The following is a 22,200-nucleotide window of genomic DNA, read 5'->3' as shown; positions in this document are numbered from 1 at the left end:
GAGCAGCAGGAAGGGTCTCTCGGCAAGTGAAAAATCTAAATGAATTATTTTTGCCCATAGATATTCTTGTATGGAGAAAGGGTTCCCTAGAAACACAGGTTGAGATTTTGCATTCTTCCTCCAAGCGTTTTGCTTCTTAAATAGCTCAAACCAGAGGGAGCATAAAAAGTCTGATGCCTCTGCATTCTTTTCTCTCCCTCTGCCTTCTATCAATTTGTTGGGTCATTTTGTATACTGTTTTGTTGGTATTATTGCTCTGTTCAGATAAGGAATGTATTTAACAGGAGATAGTCTGCCTTATACTTCACGGTGACTGATGCAGATATAAGGAGGCAGGATTAATTGTGGTTGTGATGTATATAATGAAAGCCAAAACTGCATAAAGCATTTAACATTTATGGAGTGCTCAGTAAAATCTATTAACAAGGGAAGTATTATCCTGCAGACTGGATCCTCAACCGCCTTTCCCAAGCCTTGCAAACTCAGGTCTTGCAATCTTGCAGCTGCTTTGCTGATTAAGTCTATCCATCTGAAAGGCAGCCTTCCTCTTTTCCTAGTGTCATCTACTTTACCAAGCACTATAATCTTTCTAGTGAGTCCTCTCTTCTCATCATGTGGCCAAAATACGATAGCCTCAGTTTAGTCATCTTGGCTTCTAGAGAGAGTTCAGGCTTAGTTTGATCTAGCATCCATTTTTTCATCTATTTAGCAATCCATAAAACACTTCTCCAGCACTACATATATTTTCCCACCAGAGTTATAGAATGGAGACTATTGGCTGATCTGCTCCTGCAGAATTCTGCGAAATGTAGTTTAGGAAAGCTGAGAATTCCAGAGGCTCCACCATGAACTACAATTCCCAGAATTCTGCAGGAGCAGATCAGACTATTGCCTCCGTTCTAAATCTCAAATGAATTGATTTTCTTCCTATTTACTTTTTTCCACTCTAGCTTTCACAACAATGCATAGAAAGTGGGGATATAATGGTAGAACCATCCCAAATTTAGTATTCGGTGAAATATCTTTACACTTCCAAATCTTGCCTAATTCTTTCATAGCTTCCAAGTCTTAGTCTTCTAATTTCTTGACTGCAGTCTCAACTCTGATTAATGATTTTGCCAGGGTAGGGAAAATCTTGCAACTATTTTGGTTGAACGTGAACTATCAGACACAGTGGCACTATAATCACTAATATTTATTTAATTATTTACAGTATTTATATTCCACCCTTCTCACCCTGAAGGGGACTCAGATCACACATATTCGGCAAACATTAAATGCTGTTTTATACACTTGACAATACAGACAATTGTACATAGATAGAGGTATATAGGCTTTCCCATCTTCGGCATCCGGCCATGGGGGGCTACTGTCATTCCATCTCCCTGGTGAAGAGCTTTCTTTGTAAACTTTCTCCTTTTCTGTTCAATCACTGGCAATTTCTCGGTGCCTTTAAAATACCTCCCCGCTTTTAAGGGGTATCTATTTATCTACTCACATTTTGCTTTTGAACCTCTAGGTAGCCAGAAGCTGGGCTATAGGTCAGGAGCTCACCCTGACCCGGGCTTTGAATTGCCAACCTCCCGATTGACAAGATTTATTGCAGCTGGTGGCTTAACCTGCTTGTTAAACTTCATGTAGCACATTGTTCAGCAAGGCCCACAAATTATGACCTTTGCTAAGCAGATCAGTATGATTGTCTCCATATATTGCAGAAAGTGACAGTGTCTTGCCTTCAACCAGCTAGTAAGTTCATAGCAAAAACAATACTGAACGGGGAACTGCTTCGTTCACAGCTCTGTGTGTTTTGTGCTGAGTAGTAACAACAGATTCCATTACTCAATTAACAACTGTAGAAATAAATTGTAAGAGTATCTGTTACCCTTTTCCTCCTAATATGGAGTACACTGGGGAGAAAAAAACCCATTTTCCTCCTGCTGTGGTCCTAATAAGGAGTACACTGGGGAGAAAAAGTCCATTTACTTGTAATTGAGCTTTTCCCACACTGGGACATAGGGAATTTGGAGTCAGACAAAAAGTCAAGAGCCACGTTGTTTCTTCCATTTTCAAGCATCCATGTTCTCATACTTAGCTGTAGCGAGCTCTTCTAAGGCAATCTGTTCCTCCTCAGGGAGGTCTGCTTTGACAACCAGGGAATCAGAAGGAAGGGTACAGGGCACTTACAGCTGCCAGACCTCAACAAAGATGAATTATTTCCTTTCCAGTAGTACATTGATTTTTCCCAAGAAGGTTAAATTTTGCCTTCAGACATCAACACATTCTTTCACAGTGCGTCCTGCAAGCTTCAAGAATGCCGCCAGAAATATAACAAAAACAATCCCTTGTATACTGTTGTCTGGGGAAGATAGAAGTTGCTAAGTTTAATTATTAATCAGCTCAGAAAAATTGCCAGGCATATTTCTCTGATAAAGCACTTGGCGCATAAAGTGTGATTTTTAGCTGTAAGATTTTATACCTAGGAGAATGGGAAGGAAAAGAAGAGAAACCTCTCCACCCCCAACCCCACATTTTAGCAATATAATGTTGAAGGAGCTGGTTTCACTATAATATCTTTGGTTCCATCAAATTGATTGCAAAGCACTGGGAGACAATCTCAATAAGGAATATTTCTGCCGCTGGCAGTCAATCCTGACAAGAAATCTTTTCAGTTCTTTAAAAATGGCTTGCAGCAAACTTCTTTCCAATTGACACACTCATGGCTTTAAATTCCCAGTAAATATTAATTATTTCACACAGCCTAGCTTTGCACACTGATATTTTTAAAAATCTGTCTAAAATGGTCTATCATTACCTCTTCTTCCCCTCCCCATTGCCTATAGTGTTGTTCATAGTAAAAGTAAAAGTTACTTTGCTAATATGTTTTTGAACTGCATAGAGTTGTTGGAAAGTACAGCAGAATAAGAAAAAGGTTAAGATGCTATATTGTGGTTACAAAACATAAATCTGTGCTCATGTATTTACATGGTGCTTGTTCTACACCTGTTTCTGCTGAATGGTGACATTGTGCACTTAATTGTGTGACTGTCTGCCTGCTTATAGTTCCATTGTGTAATCGGGAATGCAGAGCTGCTTTTGCAAATAAGTGGTACGCTGAAGGCACAGACAAATAGTTATGCACCATCCAAGAATGCGTAATGCCTGGCTCATTGAATCCATTGTTACACATGGATCAATACATATGTAAATCCAATTGATTCAGCAGCTCTGCAGTAGTCAGGGCAGACCACAAGAATTAGGCCAAATGGTTATACTTAACATTTGACTCAAAACAGAATGTATTTCCAGGGTGTTATTGGAACCAGTTTATTCTGATTTATCTGTTTTATGTACGAGACAACTGAAAAAACAATTAAGGCAAATAAGCATTCAAAAGCTTTCATACACTGCTTGGTAAATGTTATTTTTAAAACATAAAGCTTTCTTCTCATATTTTGAAGTTCTGCTCTCCTGATGCACTTTCCGAAGAGCCAAACTATAAGCTGTTTTTCTTTGTTACTGTTCCAGAAGTCATTTTTATGTCTATATTTATGTAGCTTGTTCACCTTTAGTTTGGACTAAATCCTAACTTGATTAGACCTATGAATCTGTAGAAAATAACAGCTTGCTCTAGACCTTTTTCAGTAGCACACACATTCTATTCTGAAAGTAGTTAACATAATAATTCAAAAGTAAGAATTGCACAGCCCTCTAGATGTTGCTAGACTGCATATCAGAGCGGCTCTAGGTAGCATAGGAAATCATGAGGCATGCTGAAAGTTGCAATCCATAATAATCTGGAAATTCACACAATCCTAGACTGCAGAGTTCGGCCCACACCATCCAAAATGGTTGCTTTACTTGATAAAATAGTACAATTGGAACTGATTATATGCAATCATATCACCATTTTTTCTGTATGGAGATATAGGTGGAAATGTTCAGCCCTTGCCTTCTGATATCCACATATGGAGGCATGTCGTGAAGATATCTGTGCAACCTTTCCATACTGAACAGGATCCCAAAATAGGGCAATGTATTGCACGCTATGCATTCTGTTTTCCTTTCATATCCCAGTCTATTTGAGACTCATGTTAACCTTTTGATCTCCATTCCAAAAATTAGTTTCTAAGTTGTTCTCTCATTTCTTTTAATTGAATGTGATTTATCTCTTTGCTTTCAATGTGGACCATATCTGCCAAAGGCAAAAGGCTACTATAACCAGAAATGTAATCTAATAATATAAACTATAATACAGTATTTCCTATATATGCTATAGTCATAGAACATTCAATGTACAGACAAGGACTATAGAGATTCAATATATACTAAATGCTTCAAAATACATGTCTCTGAACCAAAATCTTCCTTACATAGGAAAGACAAGAAATTACTAAAGCAGAATCCAGAAAAATATAATCAATGTGTTACAAACACACATACACTCATAGAAAGCAAAACTCTTATATTCAAGGTTTGTGAGTCCAATGACAACCAGAGTTCATGTTCCACACGGAGGACTGTGTAAATCACAAATTGTAAATCCAAACCTATATGTCCAAGTTAGTAAATCCTTTTTGAATCCAAAGTTTTAAAAAAATCAAAGATTTGTAACCATCCACAACTGGTTTGGACTTTGTCGAGTCTTCCTCAGGTGGTAGATTGTGAAAGTTCAACAAATATATAGAATAGCCAAATTTCCAGTGTAGCCCGTTCTTCAAGTAAATCAATTCAATGTGCAAGTATCAACGCCGGAGTGGACCTACAGGGAATACATATGAGGACCATATCTGCCAGACATGTGTGCATATAATGCTAGAAAGGGATGGTTTACTCTAGTTTCGGTCCATGGCAATGTCACATGTTATCAGTCAGAAAATAATTAAATATGTTTAAATATTTGAAAGGATGTCATAAGGAAGAGGAAGAGGCTTGTTTTCTGCTGTCCCGGAGACTAAGACTCAGAACTATGGGTTCAAATTACAGAAAAGGAGATTCCACCCGAACATCAGGAAGAACTTCCTGACCATAAGAGTTGTTCAGCAGTGGAACTCTCTGCCCCTTTCTTTGGAGGCTTTTAAATAGAGGCAGGATGGCAATCTGTCAAGGGTGTTTTGATTGTGCTTTTCCTACATGGCAGGGGGATAGACTGAATTGTCTTTGTGGTCTCTTCCAACTTTGTTATTCTATTATTTAGTCTATGATTCTAAGAAGAAAGCATTCTCAAAGTGAGGCTGTCCTTTTTAGCATATTTGAAGAGTGACAAAAACAGTACTGGGAAGCTGGAGAGTATAGCATCCTTATCCCACTCCCTGCCAGTTTTAAGAATATCTGGCCAAATTTAATACTTATAATATAATAATAAGAATAACAACAACAACAACAACAACAACAACTTTATTCTTATATCCCGCCCCATTTCCCCAAAGGGACTCGGGGCAGATTACATGGTGATCAAGCCCTAAAAACACAATAATACATAGCATAAAATTACATTCCAAAATTAATACATAAAATATATAAAAACATCAAACATCATAAATTCAATAATCCAACAACTGACCAGTGCTGTGGACATATTCAGAGTTGGGGCAAGGGATGAAATCTGTGTATAATAGGAATAAAGTTCATTGGTAAGGAAAGGCATAAATCATTGCAACGCTATAGGTGAGGTAGATGTGCCGATTTAATCGAAAGCACATTGAAATAGCCAGGTTTTCAAGTTTTTATGAAAAGAGTTTATTACACAAATGACAAAGTTGGGTAGAGAGTAGACCTGGTCACTGCAAGGTTGAAGGACTGACTACAGCTTCTCTTCAAACAGTGCATTGATCAAGAGTTAATTGCTGGCATTACCTTTACAAAAGAACTAGCTGATCAACAGAACCACCTTCTTTTCCTATCATAGTTTTGCTTCTTTCCTTGGGACATATTCCAGAGTTAATTATCCTCAGCAAATTTATTGTCCCTTTCTCACACTTTCCCCTCCTTTGGAACTTTCCTTCCACTCTGCTTCCAGATGTCATCGCTGATTTTCATTCCGAACAATAATTTCAGCATATCTGCTTCAAGCAAAAAGCCACAAAACTAAAGGGCATATTTCTGACCTTAAGTCCTAAGGCAATCTTCTGGTCATTCACTGTGAGATATTTTTCTCTCAATAGAAGCTCTCAAATTTTCTACTCTGGAGATTGAGGAAAGATTTTTAATGTAATTCCATTAAATATAATATAAACACTCCTAACTTTCTATAAAATTGTCTTTTTTTATAACATAGAGCCATAGACCTTTTTATTTTATAGGGTTTTTAAAAAGTGTTTGTGTGTATGTATGTGTTCAGAACTTAGATACGCTGTACCTTTGGACTATAACTCCCACAATTCCCCAAACTGAAATTTAAAAAACCACATTTTATAGTTGCTGCTAATAGTGAATCATACCATGGCTGCATCAGACATACTACCATCAATACCATTTTTTTCCAGCCATTTGAGAGTATAACTTCTGCCAGTCTTGATCATTCAGACTATGGGAGTTCAGCACCAGCCAAGATGGCCTGTTGTGTTATGCAGGACCACATTATTCCATACAAACCTGTCCGAGTTTTTGAGAACCTTAGGGCAGAGTCTCCTCTCCAACCCAGAGCTATCAGAGGTGCATTTGATGAGGAATGCCGGAGAGGACCTTCTCAGTGGCCACCCCCAGGGAAACTAAACTCTTCTTCTGCTCCCCTTCCATCACTGAGCTAAAACATTTCTATTCACACAAGCATTTGGCTCTGGTCTGCTGTTTAATTGAAGTTAATTGAGTGCTGACTCAAACTTTCATTGTCAGATTTTTAATTGTATTTTTGTTGTTGCTTTTATTATATTTTTCTCAAGTAATTTCTTGACCATAAGGCAAACCTATCACAGAGTTTTCTGGGGCAAAAAGTGTGTGACTTGCCCAGAATCACTCAATGGGTTTTCGTATCCAAGCCAAGATTCGAATCGTGGTATCTAGAGTCATATTCCAGCACTCTTAACTACTATGCCATAAACCCGTGCTTATCAATGGTAACAGTTTGATTGCCTTTTCCTCCTCTGTGGTTTCTTTTTTTTTTTGGGGGGGGGGGGGGGGAGGGGGATGGGGTGGGAGATTTAATATAAATTAAATTAATTAATAAGCTTTAGAAAGATATTTAGGGCTATACAGAGAGGAAGATGTCAGGCTTTGTATTTGCAATCTTACGTGCACAGAGCAGTGGTCCTACCAATAACCTTTTCCTGAATTACTGTTTATGTTACAGTAATCTACCCTTTATGTCCACAGATTCAGAATACTAAAAAAAAGTAAATCTTTATTTTGCCATTTTATATAAGAGACACTATTATACTGCAACACTGAATGTGGTGGGACTTTAGCATCCATGATTTTGGTATCTATGGTGGGGTTTGGTTATTGAACCAAACCCAAGTGAATACGAAGGACCCACTACACAGTAAAGAAGAGGAGAAGATGCAGAACTGCTTCTTTTGATAGCTTCCACTTCTCTCTAGTAGAGATTTGAATGACAACCCCTCAGACTTGCCAAACCAGGATGAGGGATTCTGGGAATTATAATCTATGAAATTAACATTTCCAAGGTCAGATCTCACAAAACTTCTATGCTCATTCTAAAGTCTTATTGTCCAAATAAACATAGGCTGCAGATCTACTGATTCCCATGTCTTTAGAATATGCCACAAACACCATTTTTCAATCTCTGAGTGGTTTCTTTTATGTTCCACAGGGGAGAAAGAAGCTAATCAATTTCCAAAAACATTCAAACAGATAATTTTTAATAGTCAAAATTGCCCTGTGTGGTGAAATGATTTCATGTGCACTGTGTATTTTGGCAAATGAATTGCTTGGCCTGCAAGACCCTTTCAGCTTTTGCCAACACTGTATATAGAATATGTATATATAGCATTTTCCCAGAAATGTATTTGAATGTTTTTCAAGTGGATGAAGTAAAGAGGAGTGCAGAAGGGAATCAAATTTCACTGTAACTTATGGTCAAATTGGGCATTATATTAAAGATGTTATATTGTATTTATTTATAAAAATGTATTGATTACTCACTTTTATTATGGTCATGTCTACACAGGCCATATAAATAGACTCATCATGTGGTTTCTGGTTTCACAAGGGAGACTGGAATTTAATCTTTCTTGGAAGCTCTAGATTGATCCCGATGTTTTTGAGGTGTGGACAACCAGTTTGGGCAAAATCCAGTCCAATCCAGAATCCATATGCCAAACAGACCCAGCATGGTCTCTCTGGCTAAAAGCAGCTTCCAAGCAGAGCTTTGCTGGTGACATTGCTGAGTGCCTTATCATGACCTGATTAGAAATGATGGTGCCTGCAAGGTTCTGCCAGGAAGCTGCTTGTGAGCAGTGTAATAGTGCCAGGGATGGTGGTCCCAATGTTCATTTGGCCCATCCAACCATCTGGATACCAAAGGTTCCCCAAGCTGCATCAGGACAGCTCTGGAGCACAGCACTCTGGATACATTTGGGAAGTGTAGATGTAGTCTTAGTCTTTGCCATACTTTCTCCACATGCTCAACATACACAGTCTATACAGAATGTGTTGGGTATGTAGGTGAGTGGCCGTGTATTGTATGTTTCCTATATGCTTATGTATATGTATAGAAATTTTATTCAACCCCCCCCCCCCAAAAAAAACCTGGGTCTACTTATCCGCGGCTCAGTGTGTGTACCATATCTCAACTCTTATTTTTAAAAGTAACTTTTCACTAATCTGAGTAGAGTGGTAAAAGCAAAAGTTTTATTCATCCTAGGGGATGAATTAAAAGAAGAACCAACTCCAATTATGGCACTGCTTCTGGCCTTTTTCAAAACCTGGATGATGGAGTTGACCAGGGATTCTAACCCTGTGCGGTAGCATTGGTGCTTTCATTTCTCCATGGAATGACCCTTGACTTAACCAGAGGTCATATCAAAAACCATAATTTGGGCTCCAAAACCTGCCCTTGACTTGTATAAAAGGTCGATTTATGTGTATATAGATTGACTTTTGGAGCCTCCGGTGGCTCAGTGTGTTAAAGCACTGAGTTGCTGAACTTGCAGACCGAAAGGTCCCAGGTTCAAATCCGGGGAGCGGAGTGAGCGCCTGCTGTTAGCTCCAGCTTCTGCCAACCTAGCAGTTTGAATACATGCAAATGTGAGTAAATCAACGGGTACTGCTCCGGCGGGAAGGTAACAGCGTTCCATGCAGTCATGCTGGCCACATGACCTTGGAGGTGTCTACGGACAACACCGGCTCTTCGGCTTAGAAATGGAGATGGGCACCAACCCCCAGAGTCGTACATGACTAGACTTAACGTCAGGGGAAACCTTTACCTTTACCTTCTCTATGTTGTTTAAAATAATATAGCAATTATTTATAAATATGCACCAGCAGCTTATGGATTAATCTGGGGATGAACAACAACAACAAAAAAACAGGTATTGGTGAGAAATTTAATAGGGAAAAGCATCAGAGTTGCCATAAAAACAAAAACAAGTGGGATTGTATGAATAGAATAACACGTATACTGTATTTAATCATGTGCAACATATAGAAGATTATGATATTTCAGGACTATGTCTTGATAATTCAAGATAAGTGATCATGGGGTCATTTAAGAGCATGCATCTTAGAATGATGGAATAAAATGTAGTGATGATAAGTAATAATTTACATAAAAAGCAATGTTATAAGTTACTCTTTAACCAACCCACATGTCTTTGATGTTTTTCTTCTGAGAGATTTAATGCACTCTAAAATGAACTTAAAACACAAGAGAAGTTTAAGTCTCCTGTTAATACCCCAATTCTTCTATTGTGAGCTGCTCTACCTAACTGGATGGAAGTTTGAAGGCTTTCCCTGCATCCAAAATGACCAAATTTGGTGGGCATTTGATACTTTCTGCAATGACCTTCCCTTTATTTATTTGGATTCTGCTTAGAATCCAAACATATTTCATTCCACTGGGAATCCAAACATATTTCATTCTTCTCCAATATGCCAGATAGTTGTAGTCTAAGTCCCTAATATTTCTTTTTGCCAGTCTAAATTCTAAGTAATTACATTCTTCCTAGAGACATCTCTCATGTCAGTTTGTAAGCAGAAGTTAGGGCTTGAAACCCAGCAACAAATATTACACGTCCTTTTTTCAGCACAGCATTGTACAATGTCCTAAATCTAATTACCAGTTGTGCATCCCAAAGGTTACTGGAAGTAGGAGTATGCAATTTGCTATCCTGGGGACATTTTCTCAGGGATCAGAGAGACTGGGTTGGCTACATTCAGGCTCCACTTTGGCCATCCTTCATCTGTTGCTCAATCATAGACTACCTCCTGCTGAATGACATGACACAGCAAACAAGACCGATATGCTGGGTTTCGTATCACAAAATCACAAGTCGAACACTTCCCAAGTATATAGGACTGTGTGATGTATTTTTGGATGATGCGCGCAGATCCCAGTAGGGTGGCTTTTTGCAGTTGGCAGATTGTAATTTTGTCAATGTCTATTGTTTCCAAATGCCAACTGAGATCTTTTGGCACGGCACCCAATGTGCCAATCACCACTGGGACCACCTGTACTGGTTTCTGCAGAGTCTTTGAAGTTCAGTCTTGAGGTCCTGATAGCGGCTGAGTTTTTCCTGTTGTTTTTTGTCAATGTGACTGTCACCTGGGATGGCAACATCAATTATCCAAACCATTATTATTATTATTATTATTATTATTATTATTATTATTATTATTATTATTATTTTCATTTATACCCTGCTTTTTCTCTCCACAAGGAGACTCAAACTAGTTTAGTGTAGTCAAGCACTAGAGCTTTCTGACTGTGAACTCAAAATGCACTTCTCTAAGCTACAAATCTATGCTTTCCGTGACAGTTATCAGAATCATAGTGCTACCATTTAATGTGAAAGATTTCTCAATCAAGGCAGCACAAGGCAGAGTTTTGTGATAACTGGGACTCTTGAAGGTCTTGCATCTATAGGGTGGCCATAAGTTGAAGCTAACTTGACAGCAGATGACAACAACATAAAATCAAAGAGTTCGAAAGGACCATAAGGGCAATCTAGCTTATCTCCATCCCCTTGCAATGCAGGAAAACACAACTGGAACACTCCACAAAGGTGATAATCTAATTTCTTTTTTAAAGTCTCCAAAGAAGACGAGTCCATACACACACATCCACATCAGGATACTTCACTCTCAAGTTGTTATTATAGTCAATATATTCTTTCTTCCTAATGTTCAGGTACAAGGTCTTTTTTGTAATTGGAATCCGTTATCTTGTGTCTTACACACTGGAGCATAAGAAAACAAACTCATGCCATCTTAGTAGACACAATCCTTCCATGAATTTAAATATGTCTCTCATATCATTTCTTAGTCTTCTTTTCTCCAAGGTAAATGTACGCAGTTCTCTCAGTGGTATCATCTGGGTCATTCTTTCCTGATCATTTGTCAACATCAATGCTAGCTAATGTGATGGTGAGAGTCATAGATTTGACACATCTGGAGGGTGCCAGTTTGGGGGAGGTTGAAATAAACAATACAGATACAGATCAATATAGATCAATATAGACAATATATCTCAGTTAATGAAGTAGATGTGTTTCAGGGCATTACTTCAGGGCATTGCTAATTTGGTCTCAGAGGCAGAAATATCTTGGAAAGAATAAGGTATCTCCCATATAGAAGGCACAAAAAAGAAGAATAGTTCTAAATAGTTCAGTGTAATTAAGCAATCTTGCCATGTGAAATGAAACAATGTCAAGTAATCCTTGCATAAATGAACTAAAATTTTGTACTTTATATAAGCTACTTGGCTGTGTTCTCCAAAATGCATCAAGGATTTCTTTTTTTCTTGCACATTTCACCCTTTGATGGCCAGACATATTCATCTATGCTTTCTTTTACAAACTGGGAGTCGCTGGTGTGATCTTCCCTCCATCCTTTATCGTCTTTTCTGTTATGATGCTACTAAAAGGACACAGAAACAGGCAGCTGGGCAAGCATAAAAAGATTGTAAAAGGGAACTTTTTTGGCAGAATCTTTGTGCCTATAGGAACATGATGGAGCAATTGAGTAACCCAAAGGACCTTCTGTGTTCATTGTGGGTATGAATGCCAACCAGAGAATTATGAGATCACCACCAGTAGCTGACATACAATACAGTACATGTGCATGTCATTTGTTTCACACCCCCTTCCATACCACATGCTCCGTTTTTAATCAGAGGGGCCCACTTTTTCAATCACTTCTGTGCTTTTAGAGTTGCCACTTCTTTACTCAAACTGTGGCTAATCCACATTTGGGCACTTGCCCGAAACTAACCACAATGCTAAAATATTTTCAGAAACCAAATACAAAGCCTGGGTAATAAGACACACAGCACAGTGTAAAACATCCAGATTTCTTTCCTTTTCCTTTTTAAAGAAGTCAGATCCTTGAATGTATGTCTTCGCTATAATCTTCTCCTTCATCAGCAGAGAGCTTGCCTGTAAGATGTATATATAATTCATGGCTTTAAAATGTCAGTACAAATGCTATTCGGTTTTTAAAAGGGCTAGCAGATTGTTTCAAGCCACATTAAAGCATATCCTTCCCTTCATGCAAGTTGCTGGTCAATTATACACTGGAGAACACCGTATCGTAAAATCATAGCTTGGAATGATTGCAGGCTTCAGCTGAGCAGATACCGCAGACTCTCATTAGCATACAGCCATCTATTACTAATGAAAGTCATTTTATACTCCTGAGAAGTATAGCAATATGCATTAAGGAAAATGGGTCGAGAGCTGCGCCACCTTAGTTCCAGATATTTTTAGATTACAACTCCCATCACTTCTTCAGCCAGAAGTGCCATTTACAACACCAAGGGCTTGTCTATGAGAAAAATCTGTTTACCACCACATATTCCTAGTCTGCATTGGTCCTACAATGACTCTGTTAATTACACATAAATCATGAGTATCAGCACACTTGAATCTTATTTTTTAAAATTCAACATGAGAAAGGGCAACTTCTTGGCAGGAATGTTGACCTCTGATCTACTTGTTCTACCCACCACAAACTCCTCTAAAAACAATACAGAGAAGCAATGTTGCCTGAAAGGATGGATGTTTTGGGCAAGTGCAACTACAATGTCAACTTTAAAGAAACAACCATCCTCTGCTAACCAAATATATTTTTGTAGTGGTATGTTTTTTCCTTGGCAGTTCAAAGACATGGTTCTTCAGTTTAACTGCTGAGTTTCCTGTGTGCCATTACATGAATGCTTGTGAATATCACTTGCTCAAAAGGTTGACTTCTAATAAGGTCATGCTTTTCTTGACTAGTGGTTTTCCAAAGATGGTCTTCACATATTCATGGAGATTCACATTTGCCAAAAGGATATATGCCCACGGAATGTGTGCAGTTATTATCTGATAGGCTATGTCCAATAGGTTATGTCCAATACTATATGTCCCATTTATATTTTAAATCTTGTGGAAGAGATTCTATTCTTTTTGTCATCTTCTTTTATGTCTTTGCTCCAATTATTGCAATAGTTCTCTTTGCACAAGTACTCATTAAACAGTTGCATTCAGGAACTGAATTCTATTTCTGACACCCTTTCCTTTTGAGTCTCATTTGTCCTTAACTTATATACACTCCTTGCACTTTGGCCCAGTAATCCTTGTTCTGTTTTGAATTGTTTACTCTTAAATGTGTTTTTATTTGGTTTTAATTCTGTTTGTGGATGACTGTTTTATATATGTATTTTTGTATTATTGTGATTATCCAGGCTTGGCCCCATGTTAGCTGCCCCAAGTCCCTTATGGGAGATGGAGGTGGGATATAAAAATAAAGTTATTATTATTATTATTATTATTATTATTATTATTATTGTTGTTGTTGTTGTTGTTATTATTATTACCCATTTGAAGTCCTATGTAGTCATTGGTTTGTTGTATATTGCCAAAATCTACTTTAAAGGCAATGCATAAAGGACAGGAAATATTGATCTGCTAGAAGCACCTGTGTGTGTGCATGGACATGTGTGTGTTGGAGATAGGTTAGGGGAGATATATTCAACTGGCTCAAGAAGAAAGAAGTTAATCTATGTGGCATTTTTTAAGCAGTCACAAACTATTTAAATGCACAGGGTCCAGACTTCCTGAAGCTCTGTCATTCCAAGACCTTGCTATGACAGGTGCCATTACATGACACATTGTAACTGACATTCTCCAGATTGTGTTAGACATATGAGTGAGTCAGTGTCTGGCCATAGCTAGCTTGACCACAGTTCAAAATTTAGCAATTTCTAAGTTATTAGCCATTATCAGGACAAAGAAAAACAACCAGTGCATTGCAAGAAGCGTTCCAGGTGCATGCTTATACCTTATAGTCTGGTGAACAATGGAGTTAAGCTCCTGTGCTTGTCTGTGAGACAAGTTCCGCCCCACTGAAAGTCTGCAGGATTAAATTCAATGCACTTGGGCTAAACTGAGATGCATTTTTATTTGTTCTTCCTAGTAGGGGAATTGATTCACTGGCAGGCTGATCTTAGCATTCATATACAGGCTGTGGATGTAGGAAGGATTCTTATCTTAGGTGATTTCATATTGCAATAACAAGCAAAGGTTGCAACCTCTATCCAGCAGTGTTCACTTTAAAGTAGGCATGAAGCAGTTTTGAATATGAATAATTTTACAGAAATCCGCAAATGCAGTTCAGAGGAAAGGAGAGGGAAAATCTATAACACCATTCATTTGTATATTGATTTAAAAACCCCTTCCCACCTAGAGGCATGGCAAAGGGTTAGACTGGATTGCTCTCTTCCAACTCTATAATTATATTATTCTAGGTAGCAATAGCATCAGTTAGGAAATGTGTTGTATTCCCTGCCTTGAACAATATACTCCTGTACAAACAGGTTTTCCAATACTTCCAGCAAGATCTCAGGGCTCGACTTCCGCAAATCTGTTGTAGGAGAGTGGAGGAATTATACACAAGAAGCTGCCATTTGGAAAGTATGTGATTTGGATTTTAGCTTGACTGATACTGATATGCAGATGCCATTGTGTGTATAGTAATGTAATAGGATAGGAGAGGGAGAATCCAAGGTGGAGGAAAAGCCATATGCAAAGCTCTGCCAGGCATTTTCTAGTGCAGCAGAAATTGGAAAAGCTTGACAAAGTTCCTCTTTTGGACCACAGCTTCCTGGGAAAGCACACCAAAGAAGAGGAAATTGCATATTTTTTCTTCTCTCCTGTGAGCTGGCAATATAATTTCTTTCCTTCTCAGCAAGAGTTATCCTGTCTGAAAGGTAATTTTTCAACAAATTGAGCAACTTAGAAATATGGATGCTAACTACTCCAACTTCCATCGAAAGTTGACCTTCGAGTCATGCTAAAGATCTAGAGACACGTGTCAAACAGAAGGCCGAATCTGACCTGTCATGTTATTTTATGTGTCCAGTGAGGCTTTCAATGACCAGACGACATAGTTAACATTTATAAGGGAAAGGTAAAGGTTTTCCCTGACATTAAGTCTAGTCATGTCTGACTCTGGGGATTGGTGCTCATCTCCATTTCTGAGCCGAAGAACGGGTGTTGTCCATAAACACCTTCAAGATCATGTGGCCATTACCTTCTTGCCAGAGCAGTACCTATTGATCTATTCACATTTGCATGCAATTTCTAGGTTGGCAGACGTTGGGGCTAACAGCAGGAGCTCACCCCGCTCCCCAGGTTCGAACTGCCAACCTTTTGGTCAGCAAGTCCAGCAGCTCAGTGGTATTAACCGCTGCACCACCAGGGGCTCCCAGTTAACATTTATACCATCTTACAATTACAAACAGCCCATTGAATGCTACTGTAAGGCTGATGTGGCTCTCAGTGAAAATGATTTTAACACTCCCGATCTATAGATTCTTAGAAAGGTGTTTTCTCAAACTTAGTTTCTTAAACTAAGTAGCATTTCTAAAATTAACATGCTTTCCACATTCATGGAAGTCCAGTGATTGCAAAAGTGGAAAGCCTACTATCCTTGTGATGAGCTGAGAAAATAATTGACAATTGCAGATAAATGGCAGGCAATTTTGTCATATTCCAAATCTCTTTCCAAAAAATCCTTAAGGAACCTATGCTCACATTATGGAACAAACATTATTTCAATGATACATATTTTGAGTTGGGTACGATTCTTGTATCAAGAAATGTATCTGTCACAAAGCGGATTTTAATCAGCAGAGATGATTAACAAACTGCGCAGGAGATAAACAAACACGTTTTATTAGGGCAAACTATTTCCCCTCTAAAAAGCCTCTTTGGCAAGAGCTTGCAAAATGAGTGTGTGTGGAGGAGCTGTATTGTAAATTTAACACATTCTCTATACAGCAAAGGCATCTAGCCTGGCTATAATTGGTGCCTGTGGCGGTTGTTGATACTCTGACTACATCGGCTTTCCATGCCCTTTAGCAGGATTGCGGGGAAATATCTCTAGTCCTCGTTAAGCTGTCTATTATCAAGACATCATAAATGTGCACATTTAGAAGAGACACTTCACTATCCCGGCACCTTAAAGCATTTAAATAAATTAGTTCCCACTATTTCAAGCGTTAAATGTTCCATGATAATTAAGTGTAAAGCCTTCAATTGCAATTAAAATTGCTGAGGAACTTGCTCAAGTGAGGCTGTATTCTGTGGGGGAAGGAAGGGGGGAGGAATTGAGAAAGGGAGAGAATAAGAGAAAGATTCTTGACCTTCTTAAAATTCATTTTCTGGCAGGTGCATAAGCGGTGTGGTTCTGGCAATTGGAAGCTGACTATGATCCCTTCACCTCGGGGTCAGCTATTTGTATTTAGTTTGTGGCATTGTTTTTTTTAAAATACAAAAAAAAACCTGACACATTCTCAGTAAAGTGTCCTTTTGGACTTAAACTTAAAGGACACAGACCCACATCTCATATAAAAAACACCAAAACAGATGGAACAAGAGGTCACCTAGGTGGATTCCCTGTGCTGAAATAGCAACAGAAATGTTCCTCATTATTAGGCAGAATGAAGTGTGGACATGGGCCGGCTTAGGCAGACAGCTTAAACCTGTGATGGCACAAAGGAAACAGGAGAGGATTCATATCTCATCATCCCCAAGTTCTGCGTCTCTTGAACTTTGCAAATTTGAGCACATACCGTAAATCTAAAATTGTGTTTGTCCTCTGGGATGTGTACTTATGCACCTGGCATACCTGATTGGTTTTCAGCTCCCAAGCCATGGAACAAAGGGATGCTGGGAACTTTAGTAGTACTAAAACCATTGTGTGTTCAGCTGAAATCTCCCTTTTTATTATCGTGTCAGAAGCAACTTGAGAAAATACTTCAAGTCGCTTCTGGTGTGAAAGAATTGGCCATCTACAGAGATGTTTCCCAGGGGACATCTGGATGTGTTACCGTCCTGGTGGGAGGCTTCTCTCATGTCCATGCAAGCTAGAGCTGACAGACGAGAGCTCACCCCGTCTTGCAGATTCTAATTGGCAACTTTCAGGTCAGCAGTCCATCCGGCACAAGGGTTTAACCCATTGTACCACTGCGGCTCCCTGAAATGTTTTGTACATGGATCATCCTGCCTAAACAATTTGACGATTTTTCTGCTATAGGTCTTATGCTTGGTTTCTTTTAATGGTTTGTTTTCAGCCAGATTTACTTATTAATCACGTTTTGTCTTTGCAGTTTGTAATTTTTTTGCTGTTTTTATACATTGTGTGCCATCTTGAGTCCCAAATAGGGAATCATGATGATGATGATGCTAGAAGGGAGAAAACCTTCAGTATGATGTTAATCAGGGACAAGCAAGGTTATTCTCTTGTTGAGGGCTGCATTCTCACATGAAATGACACGAATAGGGAACAAAGCAACACCCAAATGTAGATGGCTCCCTCCTTTTTCTCTCTTTCTTCCTCTCCCTCTCTGTTCCACCACTTTTCTGTCCTTCTCTCCACCTTGCACATCCAAAATGTGTTTTGAAATATAGCAAAGCAACACAATTGAGTTTTTCTCTTTATCATTTCACTCTTTGCTATTTTATGTCCTCTGTTTCAACTGAGGTTACAGCTGATATAGTGTGTCTGTTTTGTCTATTGTAAGATAGGACGAAGATAATGTGCCTGCGTGGATTTCTGCCTTACGTTTAGGTTTTCTGGACTTTGAATTGGGTCCTTTAACATGAATATCATGACTTTGAAGGAGGAGATAGCAGGGTTGTAAATAAGCAGATCCATCACTAATGGCAGGCAGGCAATAGTTAAATAAAGCAAAGAGGGCTTTATCTCAAATCAGAAAAAAACCCAAACATTTTAATAGCTCTGGATACATTTGCTCATAGCAGTGTTGTAGCTTTGGGCTGCAGTCCCCAGGAGCTTGGCAAGAGAAACTAGACTTGGCAAGCTTTCCAAACAACTCACCAGATCTGAGTCAACCATGGGCAGTTTCCAGTCTATGAAGCCTGAAAGGTAGCTATCGTTCCTTGTTAAGCGCAAGTCCTTGGTGGGGGAAGGCAGGGTGTAGTTATTGTATTGTATTACTTTAGTTATACTTTAGTATTTTCCTCAAAGCTGGGAATTAAGACAGCTTAAAAGAAGAGGATGGGGGGTTCTTTGACCTGCAAGAGAGATTTATGGAGATAGTATTCGTAGAGTGAGTACAGTGTTCTTTCACTTATCGTGGGGGTTAGGTTCCAGGACCAGCCGCAATAAGTGAAAATCCACGAAGTAGGGACGCTATATTTATTTTAATATTTATACATTATTTTAGTAGTTACACACTAATTTAAGTCTTTATCAACCAATCGTGTGTTGATAAATCGTCTCCTTCTCCTCCCATTGCCACTTGGGCTCCTTTTCTCTCCCTTTGGATTTTCCTTCCTCCCTTCCTTAGGCTGTAAATTGCAATTTTTATGATTTATAATAGTCTTTCAGAGTTTATTGAAAAACCGTAAAACACTGAATCAGCAAAAAGTGAACCACGAAGTACTGAGGGAACACTGTATTCCTTATCTGAAATGCTTGGGACCAGAAGTGTTTAGGATTTTTTCCAGATTACATTACACATATATTCATGAACACATATATAATGAGATATCTTGGAAGTACAACCCATATATAAACAGAAATGTCATATATAAACAGAAATGTGTTTCATACAGACTTTATACATATAGCCTGGGGGTAATTTCATACAATCTTTATATTAATTTTATGTCGGAAACACAGCTCATTTACATTGAATCATCAGAAAGAAAAAATGTGACTATTTCAGCACCCATGTGGACAATTTTGGATTTTGTGCCAGCTGAACTGCTGACCTGAAGGTTGCCAGTTCAAATCCACAAGATGGGGTGAACTCTCATCTGTCAGCTCTAGCTTGCGGGGACATGAAGCCTCCCAATAACACATCCAGCCATCCTCTGGGCAATGTCTCTGTAGACTGCCAATTCTCTCACACCAGAAGCAGCTTGCAGTATGTTCTCAAGTCACTTCTGACACAATAAAAATGCCTCCACATTTGAGGTTTTGACTTTTGCAGATTTGATTATTAATGGAATCTTTAGGTTCTCTAATGTGACTCTGCAGTGAATCTCCAGCCATACTAGGACCTAGAGTTTTCTGGGGAGAACACCTCTCTAGGAATCTCAGTCCTCCAGTACTCTCCTCTAAAATGAACCATATAGTCATGCAGGAAGGCAAAAACATTCCTAAATAAGTATTCTCCCTCATTTTCACAGGGATCCTGTGCCTTTTGCCCCAGCAAATGGGTTTGGGAAAACAGTCAGTGGTTGGCAGGAAGAATAATAAACCAGCTTGAACTGTTATGGAGAAAATATGGGAGACAAGATCCAGCATTGTCATTGATGATGAAGCTCTTTCATTATTATTATGATTGGTGATGCTCCCAGACATGAAACCTTCCTTCACAGCCTGGCAATACCACAGCCAAAATGTTTATGTGGTACTAGAGACCAGAGGGCTAGGAAATTATGTTTGTAGATTTCTCCTGACAACAAAGTACCTTGCGAACAGGGAGCTGGAGAGATCTTTATGATCCTGCCACTACTGTTGGTCTCATGATGCCCTGCAACTCCAATCTCTAGGGCCTCAGAAACTCTTTAATGTGGGTGTTGTCCAGCTGAGAATTCAGATTTTGCGGAGCTACATTCAGTTAATCATGACCATAAACATGAATCCCCAGTAGTTAGATTATCCTAAATCCATCTTACTACAGTAATTCCAATTAATCTTATCATGACTGTTGAACAGGGTGCTGGCTGTGATTTTTTTGCACATTTTGCCCACAAAATCTCAGGTGTTTTTCTCTGTAGAATAATTATCCCACAATTATTAATTAATTAATTAATTAATTAATTACTTTTATTCCACTTTTCTCCCACAAATGGGACTCAAAGCGGCGAACAAAATAGAAAACAACTACTTAATACAAAAAGCTATCATCCAACCAACCCGACATATAAACAATAAAACAGCACATTGCATAAAATACAAATTACATAAATATAAATAAGCAAGAAAAAAATCACATATATAATTATCATTAAAATCTCTACACCTCAGGCCGCAATAATTTGAGGTGAATGCTATAAAGGAATGTTTGCTTTCTTCCACAGTGAGGAGAAAATTGTCGTAAGTATTTCTTCTCGTGCCCAAAGATGAAGTAATCAAGGTGTTACATCGCTACCAAAATGTAGGAAAAAATAGGGGACTACACTACATGCCCAAATGGCCATGTTTGTTGGGAAATGTTTAAAACATAATATTCTAAAATTCTGTAGCCAGCACTTTGCAAATTCTACAGGACTGAATAAAGTTTATGCCAGTTCCAAAACAATCTCTCTATATGTGTGGGTGTGTTGGTAGAGTGGCAATGGTGATCGGGGAGATGTAGTCCAAAAAGGTAATTTGCCCAAGTTCTGTGTCTTTGGGATGGTGCCTTTTGTTTGCCAGGAACCATATTTTGATTCCCTCCCATTCTTCATACATTGCATTCTTTTAAGGATCTTAAATAGCTAAAACACAAATTCTTTAAGCTGTTTGGTACAAGTTACCGATTCCCCCCCCCCCCTCAAAACAGCCATACATACTGTTTGCAATAATACATCCGAAGTTGCCAAAACAACTACTTTTGTGTGTGTGTGTGTGTGGGGGGGGGGGGGATATTAACAGAAGTGTAATTTTGTAACTACTGAAAACACAATACATTTTTGTTTTGTTTCATTCCCACCTGTATGCTTTTTACAAAAAAAGGTCATCTGAGTAATATTTCCATTTTGAAACACCAGTTGTTTCATTAAAGGAAAAAAAAAATCAAATCCTCATGTTTTTTGTTGGTTTGGGCTCAGCTAACTAGCAGTTCCCTTGGAGCAAGTGGGTTTCATTATCCAGCAGAGGAGTATTGCAATAAAAGATACTTTTTCCAAGGTTGGATGCAGTTTCAAGAAGATTTTGATTTTGCCTTAAAAATTCCCAGCAGCACCTGCAAATGATAAAAATGAGTTCAAGATGCTCCCTAAAATGTTACAAGATACATTTGTATAGCAAAACCAGTGCATGATTTTTTTATTCTAAGGAACGGTGATATTTGGAAGAGTCAGAAACATCTCCCAGCCACTTTTTTGTAGAGCAAGCCAATGATGTAACATAAATCTTTCAGCAGTTCCTTTAAAAGTACTGAATAGGCCGATATTATGTAGGAAATATGTCTCCTAAAGCAGACAGAAGAATTGTAAAGCAATCTCATAATATTGTGCAGGGAATACTGTGTATGGAGTTGAATACAGTAGAGTCTCACTTATCCAAGCTAAACGGGCCGGCAGAAGCTTGGATAAGCGAATATCTTGGATAATAAGGAGGGATTAAGGAAAAGCCTATTAAACATCAAATTAGGTTATGATTTTACAAATTAAGCACCAAAACTTCATGTTATACAACAAATTTGACAGAAAAAGTAGTTCAATACGCAGTAATGTTATGTTGTAATTACTGTATTTACGAATTTAGCACCAAAATATCACGATATATTGAAAACATTGACTACAAAAATGGCTTGGATTATCCAGAGGCTTGGATAAGCGAGGCTTGGATTAGTGAGACTCT

At 38.5% G+C, this 22,200-nt stretch overlaps 1 protein-coding gene across 6 annotated transcripts in view; it reads left to right on the top strand.

Annotated features, from left to right (window-relative positions):
• The window catches only part of atp8a2 (ATPase phospholipid transporting 8A2), a 445,463-nt gene that overhangs the window by 291,265 nt on the left and 131,998 nt on the right, over positions 1-22,200 (top strand). The gene's annotated exons all lie outside the window — the stretch shown is intronic.

The sequence above is a fragment of the Anolis carolinensis genome, chromosome 3 (genome assembly GCF_035594765.1).
Source record: "Anolis carolinensis isolate JA03-04 chromosome 3, rAnoCar3.1.pri, whole genome shotgun sequence".
NCBI classification, from domain to species: domain Eukaryota; kingdom Metazoa; phylum Chordata; class Lepidosauria; order Squamata; family Dactyloidae; genus Anolis; species Anolis carolinensis.
Note: the sequence above shows the minus strand (reverse complement) of the source record. Positions and strands in the feature narration are given on the sequence as shown.